Raw genomic sequence first — 20,594 nt, 5'->3', positions numbered from 1 at the left:
TTGAAATGTTGAGTGATACTCCAAATGGCACGTTAAAGGATTAGCCCCCAAGATGTGGCACGGGTGACCATTTTAAACAGGAACGACTAGGAAATGGCTTCCCCACCCCTGGCAACATTAACTCCCCCGATTGCACACAGCACGGGGTACCAACACCTGAGCCGTAATCACCCCGTTTACAGTCCCATTTTTATGAATTTAAAAATAGTCTGACCATTTTGATAATCTGGTGTGGGTGTTCTTGTATTGGTATGATGGCTTCTATCTAATAGATCCATCAAGGGTAATTGTTATTTGGCTAGATGCCTTTTTTTTTCTGCACGAAAAAGAACATTGAATACAGAATAATTCTTAGAAATCATTTTTCCCAATTTTATTCTTTGGTTAGCGTTGGGGAAGAAATGCCAAATCCACTATGATTATCGGACCCAATAGCTTGGATCAGTGTGCAGCGCTGTTCTTTCCCCTTGTAGGCTCCTGTTGAGAAGCTGGGGAATGGTGCGTGCCGATCTCTCTTCCTGGTATATGACGGCCCAGAGATGGGCTGCTGGGGAAGAACTGGCACTTGGGAAGAGAGACGCGTCACCAGGAAGCTTGACTGGCTGCGATTGGGGTGGCTGCTGCATCCTGTTACGGTGACCCTGTGCTGCCTCTGTACTCCCCACTGTTCCCCCACTACCTTCTCCAGCATGTGTTAACCACTAGTTCTTGAGTTTTTCTGTGCTATACAGACATTTGTGTTTATCATCGTAGTCTTGAAATTAGAAAAGGTAACCACGAGGTTTTTCTGATGACTATTTTAAATTTTTCCATGGAAACATTTTCAGCTTGCTTGGGAGGAAAAGTCCTACGTACTATTTTTCTGTGAATTAGCAGGTGAGGGGAAGATCATACTTTTCTTTTCAATGAAATTTCTTATGTTGGCTTACCGTTGTCATTTTTCCTTAAAACAGGATAGTTTCTCACTTACATTTCAGAATGTGTATTCGAACCTCCCAAGGTAGAAATAGGGTCCTCTTAATGCTTTGTGGTCTATTCAGAATTTGCAGCCCCTCTTACCAAAAGGGCCCGCAGCTGAGAGGGCTTTGCTCTTGGCCAGGCTGGCCGGCTGGCTCTGTACTCTGTGTGCTGCTTTCTTTGTGTGGCAGTGTCCAGAGCTCCCGGGCTGTATGTGAAGGAATTGTGTAGCAGTTAGAGCTGATAAACCAAAGTGACTGCCGCTGCAAAGAAAGAAAAGTACAGAAATTCAAACCGTGATCCCTGTGTATTGTTGGTCACATGTCGTTGTAGTTTAGTTGTTATTATAGTAGAATTTATTTCTGAGGACTTAAAATATATTGCACACACACTCACAAACAAATTGAAGAAAATAAAATCTTTCTGGGGTTTTTTTGTTCCCCACACATCCTGAGATGATAAACTCTTCTATTTGTACATATTTGCCATTGCTAAGCCTCCATGTAAATTCAGTTGAAATTTACAATTCCATAAACAAGTAATTTATTGAATTCAGATCATCATTTCTCAGTTCAGCTGAGAGCCACACGGTAAATTTATTTTGTTATTTATTTATTTTTTGCAATGCAGTCTTACTGTGTCACCCTGGTTGGTCTCAAACTCCTGGGCTCAGCTGATGCTTTGGGGCGCTGGGACCCTGGCACCCGCCAGCACCCAGCTCTGCTCTGCAGTTTTGAGCTCGGGACTCTGCCTCTTTCTGATAGCAGGATGGATCCTATTTGTCAGGAAATGCATATAATTTCAACAGTTGGGAAATTTAAAAATTTCCTATTAGGTAATATTTATTCACTCTAATATTTGAAATGATCAAAACCCATGATGTTTTGTTATTTGGCTTGGCTTTCCTTCTCTACCTGCCAATTGAAGAACATGTAAGATTTTTTTCCATGAAGTCAAGCAGTACAACCTAATCAATTTTTTTTATTCTTTTTTTCTTAATTTTTTTGAGAGTACTGAATAAATTGAAGAAAATTTTAAACCAAAAGTACATGCTTTATACTTTTTTTTTTTCTCACTGAGTTGTTTAGCACCTCACTTTTGCCGAGGCTGGCTTTGAACTCGAAGCCTCCTGCCTCAGCCTCCCGAGCCGCTGGGATTACAGGTGTGCCCCACCACCCCCGGCTATACTTTCTATATATTATTTCTATATACTTTCTATATAAATTATGGATTTATTTTCAGAAGGCAAATCTCAGACATAATGAAGCCATGGAAAATGCACTCAGTTTGTGATGGGCCAGGTCCTGTCCTCTCTGTGGAGTCAGGACCTCAGACCTGTGGGACAGGTGGGCTGACAGTCTTTCCTCTTCCTCTCCGTGCTCCTTATTTTGCACATTTACACCTTCCTGCATTCAAGGAAACAAGCGACTTAAAATTACTGGGACTGTGTAAAGGAACAGATGACCAGGGGCAAGAGTTGCTTCTAGCAACTATTATAGAAACTGCCTTTTTTAAAGCATACACTGAAATGATCAGAGGTGTGAGCCCTGGTCAATCATTTGATCAGTACCTGCGTGCTTTGGCAGCTCCCCTTCGAGGGGTCAGCCACAGCATGGCCATCAGAGTGAGCTGTTTTCCTCCATCACAAATTGGGGGGTGGGTGTGACCAACTTGGAGGTGCCGTCATCCAAATCCGCAAGCCCCACGGCAGCTGAAGCAAGAATAACTGCTGAGTCCACTGACTAAAAACCATGGCGAACGTCGTCCAGCCCAGGTTAAGAACCAACCTGGGGCTGAGTACTAGCGCCTCTGCCCACTGACATAAACGTCTAAAGACCTTTCACTAAATCCGACGCAGGGTCCGTCCCGCAAACCCACGTTTCCTTCTCCAACCGTCACGCCATCCAACTCCAGCTCCAGCGTGGCCTTGACGGAAGGTCCCTTCCTGTGGTGCAGAAGGTTTATGTTGATCTATGCAGGTGACATGTGCTTCTCCACATCATTTCCTCTTTGGTCCCCAGTCCTCCAAACTCAGATTGGGGCTCGAGGAGAGAGAGGGCCCACGCCATCATTGGACCACGTGCCTCGGAGCTTCTGTCCCCAGAGCGAGTGTGGGTGTACGTCCTCCGTCCTGCACACCTTCCAGCCTCAGAGACTTCCTCCGTCATGTCACATTGCCCAAGAGTTGAATTTACTGTTGTATCTGAACACATTTGTGATCTCACTTCCCGTCTGGGTACTTCCTGGTACTGTAAGCCGTGGAGAATATTCTTTGTCCTTCAGGGAACTGTGATCTCTGTGTGTGTGTGTTCCGCAGGTCAGTGGCTTGGACAGACAGCCCATGGTTTGTACCTGTTTGTTCCTTGCGAGCTTTCACACTTCTGTTTTGAGGACCTCTGAACATTCCTTGTCCTGTCGAGGTGACACAAAAGCAGAATGTAATTTTGGCGGGGAAGCTTTGTGATGACTTGTGACCTGTTTTGTTTTTAAAAGTAATAAAAATAAAGTTTTTATTTAATCAGTCCACTGAATTGAGTTCTTTGTACAATTCTCAATATGTATCAGTTACATTTAGGTAATAACACAAAAAAGACAGGGAAGTGAAATATTATGTTTGTTCCTGTAACAAGAGTCCCATTGAACATTAATGCTGTTCTGTGCCGGAGTTCAAGCGTGAGTCATCACCGCCCGAATAAAGACTGTAGTGTAGCTGCACACCAAGAAAAGTCTCCGCCTGGTTTACTCCTCCCTTAAGCATGGTTTATTCCTGATAAGGCTTATTTTCTGTCTTGACTTTTAAAAAAAAATCTCCAAATCAAAATATTGAAACTGGAAGACTGTGGAGTTTCTCTGGTACAATGGTTTTGTTAAGACTTATTTTTAAGCCTTAGAACTCTGCTCTTTGTTCAAAAGAAATCTTACATGACACCCAGTGTAAAAAAGAACAGGTAACGGGTGGCTAGGTGTGAAGGAGGGGGGCGCCTCAGCCCAGCCAGAGCTCTGCAGAACCAAAGCCCCTTCAGCTGCCTCTCCCTCTCCACCCACCCCACGCCTGCACACAAGGTGACACCCAGCTCGCACACCTGGGCCGGAGCCACCTGGGAATGACCAGAAGCCATGATTCCAGGTTCTTTCTACCATTCTGCTCTGTTAAACTGAAATCTTTGAGTTTTCCAGAGAAAATATCTTAGTCAAAGGTTCTAAATATCTTTGCTCTTAATAAAACGAAAGCACGGCCACCAAAGCCATATCCACTTTTACAGATGCTTCTCCAAACTGTTGTGCCTCCAGGTGGAGCTTAGCAGCGGGGTTCCTGGGGCCGGGGCCCTCTTTCTTCAACTTCTGTCCGTTGAACACGCTGATCTCAGCACCAGGTTTCATGTGAGCTAAGGGCGCTCTGGTTAAGACAGCAAGTTGGAAAACCACTATAAACATCCTAAGGGAAAAAATAATTTTAAAAAATACAGAATGGAAAACATAAAGATTTAAGAAACTTCCCTCATAGATGATCTTAAAAGTAAAATTCAACAACGTAGGTATCAGAGTCTTTTTTTTTTTTTTTTTTTTTTTTGCGGTGCTGAGGATCGAACCCAGGGCCTTATGCATGCGAGGCAGGCACTCTACCGACTGAGCTATCTCCCCAGCCCTCAGAGTCCTCTTATCACCAAGAAATGTCAAAAGAGAAGGAGCAAGCATAACTCTCACTTCCTTCTATGCTCACCAGGAAACATGGCTGTAAAATAGAAGCAGAAAGGATTAAAATTCTTATGTAGGAAAGTTCTCAGATTTTGCCGAGCTTCCCTGGTCATCTGAGACAAAGTATAAGTGGAAGTGACCCGTAAATGGGTGATTCAGAGTATGTTATTTTGGAAAGCATTGTGGTCCAAAATATTGGGCAGAATTAAAGTTTCTGGATTGCAATAATTCTAGGAACTTCTAAATGTGCACTCAGTCTCCAGGTCGCCGTAGGGTTGTGCATGGCCTAAGGACAGGATTACGCTCTCAGAAATGCGTCATTAGGAAATGTTGGGGCGTGAACCTCACGAGCATATTTAACACCAACTGAGACAGCCCGACGTCCCTAGGTGATACAATCCACTGGGGCCATCACGTACATGCAGTCGTCATTGGAACAACCTGTGGTTACATGAGGCTGGTGCAAGAACCACCAACTGCGGGAAAATGGCACAGTGTGTGGTTTGAATCTAGATTCACCATTTCCTTTTGGTTCAAAGAGGTAATCAGGTGAATTGTTGACCTGGCGCTGTCTTTCTCGTGTCTTTTGAATAATTGATATATTTAATGGAAATGTATGCTGTCTTCTAAGCTGGGAGATTTGACCAGGTCCCCTCCACCGAGAGAGGAAATGAGACCAAAAATAATTTCCCAGAGATTGCCTGGCTGAGCCCTACTTTAATGGTAATGGCATTACCTACTTTAATGGTCCAAATTTTCTCATCTTCTATTACTTATTTCCTTGATAACTTTAGTCATTTCCTAGGCTATTTATTCTATCCCATCAGAAATTTATAATAACTGCTGGAAACTTTAGGATGGAGATTTGTCTCTTTGGCAAATGAGAAGCAGCCTTTGGGCAGCAGATGATTTTCTAGCAGCCTGCTAATTCTTTTTTTGTTTTTCCCATAGGGACTGAACCCAGGGGTGCTTTTCCACTGAGTCATATCCCTAACTCTTTTTATTTCATTTTATTTTATTTTATACCAGAATTGAACCCAGGGGCACTTAACCACTGAGCAACATTCCTAGCCCTTTTTCTTTTGAGACAGGGTCTCACTAAGTTGCCAAGGCTGACCGAACTTTCTATCCTCCTACCTCAGGCTTCTGGACCGCTGGGATTACCAGTGTGCACTACCATGCCTGATCTCATTAGGCTGCTTAGGGTCTGCTAAATTGCCAAGGCTGGCCTCAAATTTGTGATCCTCCTGCCTCAGTCTCCTGAGTGGCTGGAAATACAGGTGTGTGCCATGGTGGCTGGCTTATCAATATATTTTTATCTTTCATTAAAGAAGTTGAAGTCCTATCCCACAGTATTTCATATGGTGACCTCATTTGGAGATAGAGTCATTGGAGACATGGTCATTAGAGTGGGCCCTGATTCAATGTGACTGGTGTTCTTCTAAAAAAAAAAAAAAGGGAAATTGGACAGACAGACAGACACACACACACACACACACACACACACACGGTGAATGCCATGTGAAGATGAACACAGAGATTGTAGTGATTCTCCTAAAGGCCAGGAGGAGCTGACTCTGCTGACAACTTGACCTTGAACTTCCAGCCTCCATAACTATGAGACAACAACACACTTCTGTTGTCTAAACTACCCAGCTTGTGGTACCTTGCTGCAGCAGCCCTACACAGTGTAGGAGCAAGTCGTTAGCGCTTCTTACTCCATATGAAAATCTTGCCAGGCACGACCATCTCTGGTGTCCCTTCTCCAGCCCTGCTGCCACTACCTGGGTTGCAGGTCCTTGCTTGCTCCTTGCCTCTACCAGCTCTCCAGCCCTGTGCACCTTCGGTCCTGGCACTGGAGGTCTCCCCAGAGGGTGCAGGCTCCACGGGCCAGGGATCGTGCTCCTCTTGTGCATCATCATGTTCCCATGGTGCTCGGCCCAATGTCATCATGTGAAATTACCCTGTGCCATTGGTGTGGATTGCAGTCATCTCTTCCTAATCTGGAGCTAGACCTATGCCTCATTCTTAGTGTGTGTGCTGTACCTGATAAAACCCAGCTCTGCAGGATGGAAGGACTGGAGGGTGGAAGGATGGATGGATGGGAGGATGGAAGGATAGAAGGATGGATGGAAAGATGGAAATATAGAAGGATGAATGGCAAGATGGAAGGATGGACGGATAGGTGGAAGGATGGGTGGATGAAAGGATGGAGGGATGGGTGGGTGGATGGATGGATGAATGGATGAATAGATGGAAGGAAAAATGGATGGATGGAAGGATGGATGGTAAGATGGAGGGATGGAAGGATGAATGGACAGAAGGATGGATGGATGGAAGAATGGAAGGATGGGTGAATGAAAGGATGAAGGGATGGATGTATGGATAGATGGATGGAAGGATGAATGCTAAGATGGAAGGATGGAGGGATGAACAGACTGAAGGATGGATGGATGGAAGAATGGAAGGATGGGTGAATGAAAGGATGAAGGGATGGAGTATGGATAGATGAATGGAAGGATGGATGCCAAGATGGAAGGATGGAAGGATGAATGGACTGAAGGATGGATGGATGGTAAGATGGATGGATGGATGGATGGAAGGATGGATGGTAAGATGGATGGATGGATGGAAGAATGGATGGCAAGACGGATGGATGGATGGATGGATGGATGGATGGATGGATGGAGAAGTACTATAGAAATTCTTCAGGTGGAGCCATCACAGCAAGCTGAACTCAGTAAGAAAGTCCTCATGAGAGAGAAGGGATGAGCAGGGCAGTAAGAAAAGAGTAAACCTTGGTAGGGAAGAGACAAAGAGGAAGGTCCTGAGACAGGGAGCAGCCAAAGCAGACGCTGAACTGGGCCAGCGGAGCACTCATGCTGGAGGAGCGGGTAGTGAGGCTGAGGTGGGGAACTCTGCCCTGTGGGTTACCGGGTTTGAGGGAGGGTGAGGTGAAGGAGGACTGTGCAGGTGGGGCTTCAGGACAGGTGATGTCGCAGAAGTGGTGGTGGGGGGCCACCCTGCGGCATGGAGAAGGAGAGTTGAGTGGCCCGGGGAGGAGACTTCTGGTGAAGTCTGGGTGGCGAGGATCTCTGCAGATAGTCAGTGATCCTGGGTTTGGAGTCAGACCAAGCCTGGGGTCAGATGGTGACCCAGCACTGTGCGACATGGGGCAAGGAAGGGGAGGTTTCACTGTCTATCCTGAGAGATCAGGTAGGCAAACAAGAGTGCGGATAACAGAGATTTAAATAACAAGCTAGGGCCGGGGTGTAGCTCAGGGGTGGAGCATTTGTCCAACATCACAAGCCCTGGGTTCTGTACCCAGAACCACAAAATGGATAAATAAATGATAAACAGCCCAAGTATAGGTTATGTGTAATATGGACTATATCACATTATATAAAATACGTATTACATCATAATATACTCTAGTATCATGACATATAACTATGTGATCTATATTATAGATTGTATATCACATAGTATGTGTGTGCATGTATATAAATAAAACCATCAAAGTCCATTTAGACTGCTGCAACAGAAGACCGTAAAGTGGGCGTAAATACTTAAAAACAACAAATTGATTTATAGTCACAGGCTGGAGGCTGGTAGAATTCAAGGTCGAGGTGCCAGCAGACTCGGCCTCTGGAGAGGCCCCTTTCTCGCTGTGCCCTCTCATGGTAGAAGAGGAAAACGCTGCTCTCTTCAGCCTCTTATGAGGCCACTAACCCTATCAGGAGGCCTTACAAGGGGGCGCCAGTTCCCAAAACCTAATCACCCCCAGTCACCTGATTCTATCACACTGAGGGCTAGGATTCAATAGAGGAATTTTGGAAGGTCACAGTCATTCAGACCATAGCAAAGAACTGCACTCAGAAAGTAGCACGTCGTGTATCAAACATCAAAAAAGAAAGTCATCGAGGGTTAGGTCACAAGGAAATGTTCGAGTCATTACCCACAGCAAAATCCTATATGCCATATCCATCCACATGAAGGGATCTCCAAACAAAGAGAAATTTAAAACGACCCTTCTACACATCTTTTCAGTTAGTTGGGAAGACAAAGCTGTTTCTAGAAAACCTGGTTTCGGGAAATGAACAGTGAGCGCGCTCCCGGTGGAGACCTGGGATGTGATCATAGCAGCATCCGAGGACGTCGCACAGGGGCCTTAAACACAGGAAAACCAAGCGACTGAGTCTACACGGTTAGCACGTTCCACTCAAGAACAACAGGAACCAGGGCCGGCGGAGAGCAGGACCGGGACCGAGCCCAGCTGGAGGCCTCAGACAGGAGAGGCAAGGTTTCGGGAGTAAGCTGTTCAGCTGAGGGCTGAGTGTAAGAGGCCACCGTAGGAGACAGTGCGGGAAAGACGGCGGACCCTGGCTGCCACCTAGCGAGTTTATACTTTGTCCCAAAAGTGGTAGTGACAGGGATGTAGGAGGATGGTCCCATCAGCAGAGAGCACAATGGTCTGGAATGGTGTTGATTTTGTGTTATGCTTGCTGAACTTGATGGTTACAAATTCTTCTGTGCTTGCATTTGACCAATAGCCAAAGGCGTGGTCCTGAAAACAACTTTTGGTATCTTTATTTATGACCAATGTTGTATTTAGGGCACCGCCACCGGCTTCCCTGGGATGCCATCGCCTGTCCTGTTGGGTGGCTGCTCATCTGTGAGCTGCCCCTGATTGGTGAGATGAGTTTTCTCTGGCACAAGCTCTGGTTGCCCTGGCCAAAGCCTCCGTAGGACAGAGGCAGCCGCAAGTCCGGTTATGACCTTGACTCCTCAGAGCTCCCCAGGTGACCACAGCAAGTCCCTTCCACTCTAAGAAGCTGAGGGCTGAGTGTCATTCCCAAATGATAAATGAGGGCTGGCTTTGTCATTCCCAAAGCCAGAAGAACTGGGCGAAATGACAAAGTCTGAGAAGACACCCCAAAGCATGGCTGACCCTGACGCCCAGGCCCACAGTGTTCCATGCGCACTCTCAGGCTGGGGAGGGTGTGTGTAATTAAAACCTGGAAGGAAACAGGGGTTCAGAATTAAGCCACTGTGCTCCAAATCTCAGCAATGCCGTGATGTCTTGGCCGGTCATTTTGTGGCCCACTTTCCCGTGTGTTACACAGGGTAACGACCCCACCTCACAGTGTGAGCAAACACCTGGCAAGCAGAGCTATTTGGTGTCAAACCTGTGCCACTTCCCAAATCCCCGGTGAGCCGCACTAGACCCAAAGAACACTGGCCTTTGAACCAGGCCAGGCTGCGCGGACGGGGTTCTCCAGTTCGCCTGGTAGAGAGACTAAGAGAAGCACGAAAATGCTCGGCCTTCGTCTGCCAATCTGAAAGGCACGTCTCTGGGGACACCTGTCTTTTCAGAAAAAAATCCCACAGCGCCCAGACGGGTGGGCAGCCGGAATTCTGTGTTTAGCAGATTTGGATGATAAAGGGAGGGGACTGGGTCACCTCCACCTCCATTTTCCCTGAGTGCCTGAGAAGGTCTTAGAACAGAAAGCCAAGTCCTGGATTCTGGGAGCTGTGAACACCCCACATAGACACTCCTTCCTCTCCCAGGAGTGATGTCCCTAGACCGAGCAGCTCTAGGCAAAGAGAAAAATAAAGTCAATGGCCACATCTGGTCCCAAATGTCTCAGAGCCCCAACGTGCACCCTGAGTAAGCGTCTCTTGTGTAAATGCCCAGCTAGGCACCTCTGCTGGCCTCAGGCACAGCTGGCAAGGAGCACAGAGTCTGCGCAAGTCAAAGGGTGTTATAAGGCAAATGAGCCCATTTTGCAATTCAAACTTATTTTTAAAATCTATTCAGCATAAAATACTCCAGGAAATATAAATCCCAGCCTCCCCTCCTAGAGCCTACAACAAAACAGGCAGCCAAACATGAGACAGAAGACAACCGAGGGCTCGGTAGGGGTGCAAAGCCAGAGCCAGGATGCCCCAAGAGGGGGGAAGTCATTTTGTTTGTTTGTTTTTTGGTACCAGGAATTGAACTCAGGGACACTCGACCACTGAGCCACCTCCCCAGTCCTATTTTGTATTTTATTTAGAGACAGGGTCTCACTGAGTTGCTTAGGGCCTCGCTAAGTTGCTGAGGCTGGCTTTGAACTCACAATCCCCCTACCTCAGTCTCCAGAGCCACTAGATTACAGGCAGGCGCCATCAAGCCCCACGGTGGTGTTGGTGTGGGGGGACATCATTTTGTAACCGTGATCCACTTTATGCTTTGAATCCAGCTCTTACTGCTCTGTCACGGCAACTTATTTTTAAAATGGACATGTTTCTTTTCTTCCTCTCTCACTGCTCCTCCCTAATCTCTCCCCATCCCTGATCTCAGGGGGAAAAGGTTTATCTTTCTTCCACATTTTAGGCAGATTTTTCTGTCCTTGAGCACACATCCATCACAGAAACAAAGTAATCCAGACTTTGGGGATGGCACCAGAAGATCTCAGAAATGACCATCTCCCAAATTAACAAGTGAATTTTGACTCCAACAGAGAACACGGGCACGTAACCTTTGAGTCACCCACCTCTCTAAAAGCCCCCTGTTCCCCTGATGGGTAGAATCGCAGCCTTTGGGACAGGAGTCTCCCATGTTTCTCCCTTGCTAGCAAAGCAATAAAACTTCCTTTTCTCTTTTCTTCAAAACCGTGTCCTCATGATTGGATTGGCACTGGGGACAAGGACCAAGCCTTCGCCAACAACTTGTGAGGTTAGATGGGACTTGGCATGGGATGGTGAAGGAAGGCCGTCGTGGAGAGGAGGAGCTGAGTGCGCAGGTGCTGGTCTCTGGGAGGAATGGCCCGGTGCGGCCCCCAGGGAGGTGGGTGGAGAAGGGGGGAGCTCTGGCAAAGCGGGGGAGCACAGTGAGGGCAGCAATGATGCTCCAGGGACACGGGCAAGAGTCGAACACCGTCAGATGAGGAGTGTTAATGAAGAGTCCGCCCAGAGCTTAGGTTCCCCGAAGATCCGTGGCCATCTCCAGCTCCGATCACAAGGGCTCTCCCTGGGTACCCTGGGCGGGTGGGAGACCTGTCCAAGCCTCAGTTCCTCCATGTGTAAAGTGCAATAGTGTATCCACCACTGAGAGTTGTCTACGTGATTAAGTGGGTTGTATACGTTACACACGTTACCTAGTTGTGAGCTGTAATTTTTATCATTGACCCTTATCCGATGGCCAAAGACTAGTTTACTCAACCTGATCATTTTCTAGACATCTAGTATGTTTCTAGAGGATTGTGTTTCTAGAGGATGCAAAGATGAAGATGAAATGAGATGCCCACGATCTAGTAGGAGAAGGAAAATAAATTCACCTGTATCTACAAGAAAAGGAAATGGCTAGGTGAATTAGCACACACCTGCAAACCTAACAACTCAGGAGGCTGAGGCAGGAGGAGCACAAGTTCAAGGCCAGCCTCAGCAACCTAGCAAGACTCTGTCTCAAAATAAAAAAAGGTTATGGGTGGAGTTCAGTGGGTTCACTTCCCAGTACCCTCTCCAAAGGAAAAGTAAGGTCAATTCTATTGTGAGTATAAAAAAAAGTTCCTTGGGAACGGATAGTTGAAATTAGTCTTGAACCTGGAAGGGTGCATATAGTTCAGAGGCTGCTAGCACAATCAAACCAAGATCTCCTTTGACCTTCCAATGCCAACAAGGCCTGGAAGCCCCTGTGAGGTGGCCGACTACAGGGTCACATTACCAAACCTAGCCTGTTCTGCCTGCCGTGCAATTAACTGAAGCAATATCTTTGCAAAAGAGAAAACTTAATTGCACAGTGGCCAAACATGGAGGGGGGACCCTGGCTCCAACTTGCCTCTCTGAGGATGGGATTTTAGGATATTTATGGATTAAGAATCAGAGTGCCTTAAAGTGTGGGGAAAGGTGCTGGAGGTGATGTCACCCATGGGCCACCCGGGGTCATACTCTCATTGGTTTTTCATGGGACTCATATTCAGAAAACGGTGGTATTAGCATGAGCTTTCCTCCTTTCGATGGCACCCACTGGACACCTGTCCAGGCTCAACTGAAAAGACCCTGAAAAGGCCTTCAAGTCCCTGAAAAGTATCCTAGGCAACTGTTATTATCATGACCACACGTCAGAGGTGTAATCTTAAGCCAAGCTGGTGGGAGAGTCACAATTCATCGCTCAACTGGCTGTGTGACCTCCAAAATTCGTGATTTTAAAGTCAACTGGAAGCAAGTAATTCAAGCAAGTGAAAGACTCCAGGTGTAGCTGAGTGGCAGAGCACTTGCCTGACAGATCCAAGGCCCTGGGCTTAATCCCCAGCACTAAAAAAAAAAAAAAAAAAAAAAAAAAAAATATATATATATATATATATATATATATATATATATATATATATATATATATATAAACAAGTGAAGTTAGAGGGTTTTTTCAGGCTTCCCCTGAAGTTTAATTGCATTGGTTTTGTTAGGGCTGTCATAATAAGGTACCATAGACTAGTGACTTAGCTAAGTGACACATTTGTTTCCTCACAGTTCTGGAGGCTGCAAGTCCAGGATCAAGGTGTTGGCAAGGTTGATTTCCTCTGGGCCACTGTCATGACCAGCTCGACCAAACTCTCGGGTCCGGTGAGGGGTGAAGGGGGATTTGAAAAATAAAGATTCACAGACACAGATTTTGAAGATAAAGCTGGGATCAGGTGGAGCCTACTCTCTGATGGAGATGCAGATCTGAAGAGTCACGCCAGCAATCTTTATTTATATACGTCTTGTTATCAGGTTAAAGACGATGCAACCATTATTCTTTGTATTCAGGAAAGTTACAGAAACTAGGACATCTATGTAGCTTCTCCACAGTTTCAATCCACAGCTGCAAAGTGCAATGCTAGGAGCTTTGTGCAGCTCCCAAGGAAGTCCATTGCTTGAAGTTGCTGTAAGGTGGGCAGGACCCGGAGAAGTGGAGCTGGGGAAACATCGTGGCTGTCTAGCATGAGAATTCCTTCCTTCCTGGGAGCTGTGTGCCGGGATCGAGGTCAGAGCTGACAGGACTCTTGCACAGCCTCCTCGTGCAGGGCATTGCCACAGCAGCTGAGCATCCTGTGCCCTTGCACAGGAACATCCCAGGCACCAGGCTTGCCACAGCCATGAGGTCATCAGAGACCCCCAATCTGTCACTGCTCTCCCATCCTCTGTCACCGCTCTCCACAGGTCCCACCCCTCTTTGGCTTACAGAGAGCCCTTTTCCAGTGTCCTCACATGGTCCTCCCTCTGTGTGGGTTCCCTTAACTCCTCTTACCATAAGGACACCAGTCATACTGGTTCAGGGTTCACCCATATGATCTCAGTTTGCCTTAATTACCACTTTAAAGGCCTTTTCTTTTAATAGTTACATTCTAAAGTGACTTGAAAAGAGAAACTCATCCTAAGTTAGAAATACCAAAAGTCAAAATGGCTGCCAGGCACAGTGGTACACGCCTGCAATCCCGGCGACTCAGGAGGCTGAGAGGCAGGAGAAGCACAGGTTCGAGACAAGCCTCGGCAACTTAGTGAGACCCTGTCTCACAATAAAAAGGGCTGGGGACGTGGCTCAGTGGGAAAGTTCCCCTGGGTTCAAGCCCTGGTACCAAAATAATAATAATAATAATAATATTTAATAAATATTTTAAAAGTCAGAAATGGATTTAATACACCTACACACATTGCACCTCTTGGCTTAGCAACACATACACTGTAGAGTGTCTGTGCCTCCTGGTGATCACGGAGCTACCTGGGAGCTGCACTTGTTGCCCTCCGTCGTCTCAGGAGATGAGTAGCCCAAATATCACTAGCCTGAAAACATTCAAAATTCTCAATTCGAAGTACGGTTCCTACTTAATGTATATCATCTTCACATCATTGTAAAGTCAAAAATCATCATTGAACCATGGAGACTGTCTGTTCTGGAGGTTAGGACTTCAGTATATGAGTAGGGGGAACACAGGTCCCCCATACCGAGGTTGACACGGAATGACTGACAGCCTGGTCACCATGGGAAGAGTCCATCAGAGCCCTCCGTGTTTTGTCCTCAACGAGTGAGACAGCCCAGCTGCAGGAAGGTGGGCGGGGGCAAGATGCCGGGACACCCTGGTGGGGCTCCCAAGACACTTGAAGGGCACACAGTGAACGTCCAGCCTGGGAGAGGAGTTCAGGTCTGGGTACCAGAGTTCCCAGCTGCCAGCCCTTGTGCAGGCCACTCTCTCTAGGCCTGAACCTGAGTGGCCCTGGAATCACCTGGGTCCCTCATCAACAGGCATGGCAGTCTGGCCCCACCTTAGAGGCCCAGTTCTGTGGCTGGGCCCTGCAAAAGTCTTTCAGAGTCGGTGGGAGGATGCTCACGTCTGCCCACACTGGGGTTCTCTCTTCCTGGATCGTCACGTGTCCTGGGCTTTTAGAACTGTTACAGACGGGGCTGGGGATATGGCTCAATCGGTGGAGTGCTTGCCTCGCATGCATGAGGCCCTGGGTTCCATCCCCAGCACCCCCCACAAAAAAAGGAACTGCTGTAATGTGCTGATTGCACAAAATGTCCATTTATAATACTATAATTACATTCCCAGCCATTTTTACTTTTTATTTTGAGACAGGGTCTCACTAAGTTGCTTAGGACCTGCTTATTTGCTGAGGCTGGCCTTGAACTTGGGATCCTCCTGCCTCAGCTGCCTCCTGAGCCGCTGGAATTATAGGCAGGTGCCAATGCACCCAGCTTGGCTTATTCATGTTTGTTGGTTCCCCCTTCGAATGATATAGTCATCAAGGTGGGATTACTGTTCTCTTTTACTCATTGCTGGTATACAGCAGGCACTCAGTAAATATTCATGGAATGAATGAACTGATTATGGAAGAGATTGGAGACATGGAGGTTAGGAGACCTGACCGGGGTCACAAAAATAGTGGCTATTGGATTAGGTCTCTTCTCACTGTTTTCTCTGGCTCTACTCTGGGATTGCTAGGGTGAGCTTGACAGTGATGGACCCTGCAGGTTCAGAGGACGCAGGTTCCGCCTCAAGAGGGCTGTGAGGGCTAACTGCAGCCGGAAGTGCTCTTCAGATTCTCTAGACATAAACCTGTCTTCCTGGTTCAAGGTGAAAAGTGGCTTCTGCTGATGGCAAAGGGCTTAACTTAATTTACTGCTTCCCATTTTCACTCTGGGAAGGGACTTTTCCCCTTTAGTTACCTGTAAGTGGTTTGTGCTGATTCCTAAAATGTAGCACGAAAATGAGGAAGCTCTGGGGGAATTCCCCGGACTGGCTATTTAAAGGGGCAGCCGTGAGAATGGAACTTAGCGCCGAGCTGGGAGAGGTCTCTGAGACCACGTGGTGCACCTGACATTTTACAAATAAGAAGACAGGGTCCCAGAGAGATCACGCAGCCTGCGGGGGGGTTCCAGACCCTGACGCTGGTCCCTGACTCTCTTCTCTCCTCACTCTCCATCCTCAGATGTTCCCAGAGGGGAAATGGGAGTTGGCATACAGGACAGGAGCCCTGCCCTCCTCTGAGTCCCACCCCTAGGCAGCATGCAGCAGGCATCTATCTGGAAACAGCCGTGTGACGAACAGCACTTTGTGCCCGGTAAATAATTAAGAGCCATGACCGGAGTCTTTTGGCCTCTGCAGTCCCCCACCCCCTTGGTTGAGAGGCAAGGAGCTGATTCCAGAAGCAGTTATCCTTTCTTTTCCATATTGGCTATTCCGTGTGGACTGGGGTTTCTCTGGACTCATGATTCCCTGTGCTTCGTCTCCCCACGGAAACTGCATTTTAATCCTACGTGACATTTGGCTGGTTCCCCCAGCAACCGCCTCGAAAGCCACGAACAGCAGATTAAGGCTTTGAGGGAAGGAGGGAGACCGGACAATCCTGGCTGAGATGAAAACCCAGCCGCCTGCAGGCCGCAGCGACCTCTGCTCATCAGGCAGGGAAGGGTCGCTGGCGGCATGTGGACGTGGATGGTGGCATGTGGAGCAACGTTTGTCCTTTTTCTTTTTCCCTTTCCATGGTTGGGTCTGGGGATTGAACCCAGGGCCTCGGGCATGTGAGGCTGAAACTCCACCCCTGAGCTCCACCCCCAAGCCCTTCCTCCTACTTTGTGATCTCCCAGGACACAGAATCCCCGTGGCACAACCGAGACCAAGATGGCTTGCTGGCGATTCTACAAGCAATTCTCGTTGACATGCAAACCTGCTTAGGTAAGCATCATCTTTTTTAGGAAAGAAGACGGGGAAGATCAGCACGCTTTCTTCATGTCCACCACTGTCCCTCAGATCTTAATCAGCACACAGGCACAGACATGCTACAGCTGGAGGAGTTCACGCGTGTGTTTCCACTTTCTGTGTGCGCGTGCATTCCCACGTGCTGCCAACTCCCAGTGCTTGTGTGTCTGAGGCTTCCTGATGCGGCACGGTGAGTCTGGCTACACTGTCCCTTGGAACTGTGAGTGTGTGCAGATTTTACATAACACGCGTGAGACCTGGGCTTGGTTCTTGCCTCCCTGGGCTCAGGCTCTTGGTACAAGGCCCAAGGAAGACAAGACGGTCCCTGAATTGCCTCCTGCTCAGCTAGGAGATTTCGGTCATGGAAGCCTCGGATGCTCAGGGCACGAATTGACTCACCGGCAACCAAGACACCTCAAGACCGTTTTTTTTTTTAACCTTCCTCGCATCAGCAGTTCCTGTCCGTCCTTCCTGCAGGACATATCACACATCACTTAGTTCCCACTGCTACCTACTGTCCAATCACCCTCCCACCTGGGGTCCCTCAATCACCATGCAGCCAGTCGGGTGATTTTTAGCAGTAAAAAAAAGGCAAAAGCAAGTAGGCAAAAGCAAGTTGTTGCTTTCCTTCGCACCCTCCACAGGCCTTGGAATAAAGTCTGTACTCCTTGCTCTGACTTGTAAGATCTTGCAGCATCTGACCTCTGCCTGCCTTTGCTCTCATTCTGTCCACTCTGCCCTCAGACTCGGCACACACAGACTCCCGTCCAAAATGACCAATGACAGAGTGTTATTACTTCCTTCATAGAACTTTCAGCAAATTACTTTTGCTTTGCATTACCATCCTTGGTCGCTGGGTACCAACTGGCCCTGAGCTGCCCCCACTGGAAGGTGAGGTCTACAGAGCTGGGAGGGGCTGCTGTTGACTCAGCCCTGCCTCTCTAAGTGCCCAGCCCTTCATGAACATTCTGCAGTGCTTAATGAATGAATAAGCTGAGAGATAAAGCTTACCTGGAGCCTTCTTATTCTTGTGCCTCACGGGGCATGGCTCCCTTTTGTGCCTGACCCTGGTTATGGGGAGGACTGGTGAGACAAAACTCTGTCCCCAAGCCCCTTCAGGTCATTCTGACATGCAGGTGTTCTGCAGGCTTGGGCTTGAGTTAAGGGAGACCATAGGAGGTGGGGCACAGCCATGGAGAACAGAAGAATCTCCAAATCTCTCAGAGGAGGACCTTCTTGGAGATGCCAAGGCTCCTATACGCCAGCACCTTCCCCTCCCCAGGTCCTACCACATAGCCAGATAGTTCTCCCATTTGCCAGCATTACAAACGCCTCATTTGCATTCCTCACCATAATCATACCATAGTATAGTATATTATTTTCACTTTCCAGAAGGAACTGAGTCTCAGAGAACTTATAAAAACTACTGCTGTTTTGAATTAGTAAACCATGAACCAGAATTTGAACCTAGACCATCTGACTGCTGTGCCCCTGCTTCGAGACACAGCACAGAAGAGTTTCTGGAAACATCCTAAAGTGGCCCTATATATAGTTTCGTGCCTCAGACTCCCCCTGACCTCCTGGCTCCAGACACGGTTCCTCCTAGTGACCAGGTCCACCCACCACAGGGAAGCCCTTGAAACCTCACGCCCCATGTCTTTAGTAAAGAAGGAAAGTGACGGAATTATACCTTGGAGTTTCCTATGAAGGTAGAGTAAGCTCTTTCTCAGTTCATAGTTAACAGGGAGGAAAGGATCAGAGCTTGAAAGCACCTCACCAGCACTCAATGCATAACCAGTCATTTTCTGGATATAATCTGAAAATGATATCCGGAAATGTGGGTCTATCCTCCTCGTCACTCACCTGCTTTGTGACCTTGAGCAAAATCACCTCTGCTTCTCAAGTCTCCGTTTCCCTCCTTGTTCTAGGAGGGGATTGAGATTACCCCTTCTAAGATCTCTCCCTCTTTCCATCAATACCGGTGGAGGCCTACTGTGTGCCAGGCATACAGTTCTGGGCTCCCAGGAGACAGCAAGAGCCTGACAGGAGAGTCTGATTCCCTGCGCAAGTTTTGACCCCTGCCAGCTGTCAGTCCTTGGTCGCTGGGGTCTAACATTCCGCCATGGTCCAAATCTCAAGCTGCCCCCAAACCCTTCAGTCAGATCTCCGTCCTCCTACTTTCAGGACACTCCGCAGGTTCCCAGGGCTCAGATCAGCGTAATTTGTCCTGTTGCCTTCTGCGGAGTCTCACCTGAAAGATGTAGCCGGGGACTGAGCACCCAGGGGTGCCAAAACCGAGTCCCCAAAAAGAGCCGGGCCCAAGAACTGCGTGGGGACGCCGCGGGGAGGCGCCGCCACTCCAGCGTGCGGGACGCTGGCACCCCCAGGCGGCCCCCGAGGCTCCCGGAGATCACCTGTGCGGGGCGGGGCCGGGGCGGGACCCCCGGGCAGGGGCGGGATCCCCAGGTGGGCGGCGCCGGGAGCCGACGGCGGCGGCCACCACGCGTAGGGACCGCGGTGGGGCCGGCAGGAGGCCGAGCGGGGTCGTCCGAGCAGGTAGGAGGGGCGGTGTCGTCTGGATCCGCCGAGTGCGAGCCGCGGCCAGGTTCAGGTCTGCGGCTCGCCGTCACCTGCCCGGCGCACCCGGCTGGGAGAGTCCGAGGGTGCGGTCGAGGCGCCCCCGATCTCGCCCCACCTTCGTGGGAGTGAGTGTCTGGTGCCTGACCCTTTGGGGCGGTGGTCGGGAACGGTGGGGGGAGGCTGATCATCCAGGTGGAGTCCGAGCGCGTGCGTAAAGGTGTCCAGAGTGCAAACCGAACCCCACCCAGCACGGAGAAGCGCCCTAGAGTCAGCCAGCACTGGGGGGTAATATTTTGGGCGTCTAGAAATCGTTTCCTCCTCCCACCCACCATCCAAGCCCCCAGTGGTGAGACCTAGACCCCTGGAACAAAAGCCGCGCGGTAGAATGGGCTTTGACTCGCTTGGGACCAGTGTTTGCCTCCTCTGTGAAATGGGCGTCTTGACGGTCGGCCCAATGCGGAGGCCCCTCTGGAGGATTTGCAGTTTGAAGAGATGAAAACCCACTGGGAGGAACCCAGGTTTCGATCAGATCAGCAAATTGGACAGACCGACTGGAGCAGGTCCCACAGCACCCACTGAGCTGCCCCCTCAGAGGAAAGATGCAGAGGACTCTGGTCCTCAGGGTACCCCTGAGGGAGGAGGAGGTGACTGGGTCAAATACAAGACAGGGTTAGAAGGAACAGGAAGCCCTGGAGTCTGGGAGGAAAATCCTGGAGGACTTTTTGGAAGAGGTGGGATTTGAGCGGAGCTGGGAGGGGACCCGGTGGTTCACTGTGCAGGTGGGGACTCAGGTTGCTCCTAACTCCTGGCTGTCTTAACCCTGGGCCAGCCCCTCCTTTCCCAGGGGTTCCACGGGAAGCAGTTTTTCTGACAGATTCAGAGAATCACATCATCCGGAGACTCCGCCCCTCCAAGAGCGTGTGGCTTCTTCTGCCTTTATCAGTCATGGTCCCCGTCATTTGTTTAATATCTGTGAACTCTGAGCACGGAGAGCGAAGCTGCCTGGATCCTCATTTTACCCGGCCCAGCCTGGCGCCTGGCACCTGTCAGGGGCCCAGTGAATATTGGTGGGACGGAGACAGCCAGGGTGCCGTCTGGGTGCTTGGCTTTGAGGGGAGATCCTGACGAAACTGACCTTGA

The 20,594-nt window shown here is 48.8% G+C and overlaps 1 protein-coding gene across 1 annotated transcript in view; it reads left to right on the top strand.

The window, feature by feature from the left end:
* Positions 1-19,397: 19,397 nt before the first annotated feature.
* The window catches only part of Ncmap (non-compact myelin associated protein), a 35,670-nt gene continuing 34,473 nt past the window's right edge, over positions 19,398-20,594 (top strand). The window contains exon 1 of the mRNA XM_047565489.1: positions 19,398-19,430. The gene's annotated coding sequence lies outside the window, so the exon portion shown is untranslated. The remainder of the gene's footprint in view (positions 19,431-20,594) is intronic.

This window comes from Sciurus carolinensis, chromosome 1 (assembly GCF_902686445.1).
Source record: "Sciurus carolinensis chromosome 1, mSciCar1.2, whole genome shotgun sequence".
Classification (NCBI taxonomy): domain Eukaryota; kingdom Metazoa; phylum Chordata; class Mammalia; order Rodentia; family Sciuridae; genus Sciurus; species Sciurus carolinensis.
The sequence above is the reverse complement of the archived record's forward strand: the minus strand, read 5'-3'. Positions and strand labels throughout refer to the sequence as shown.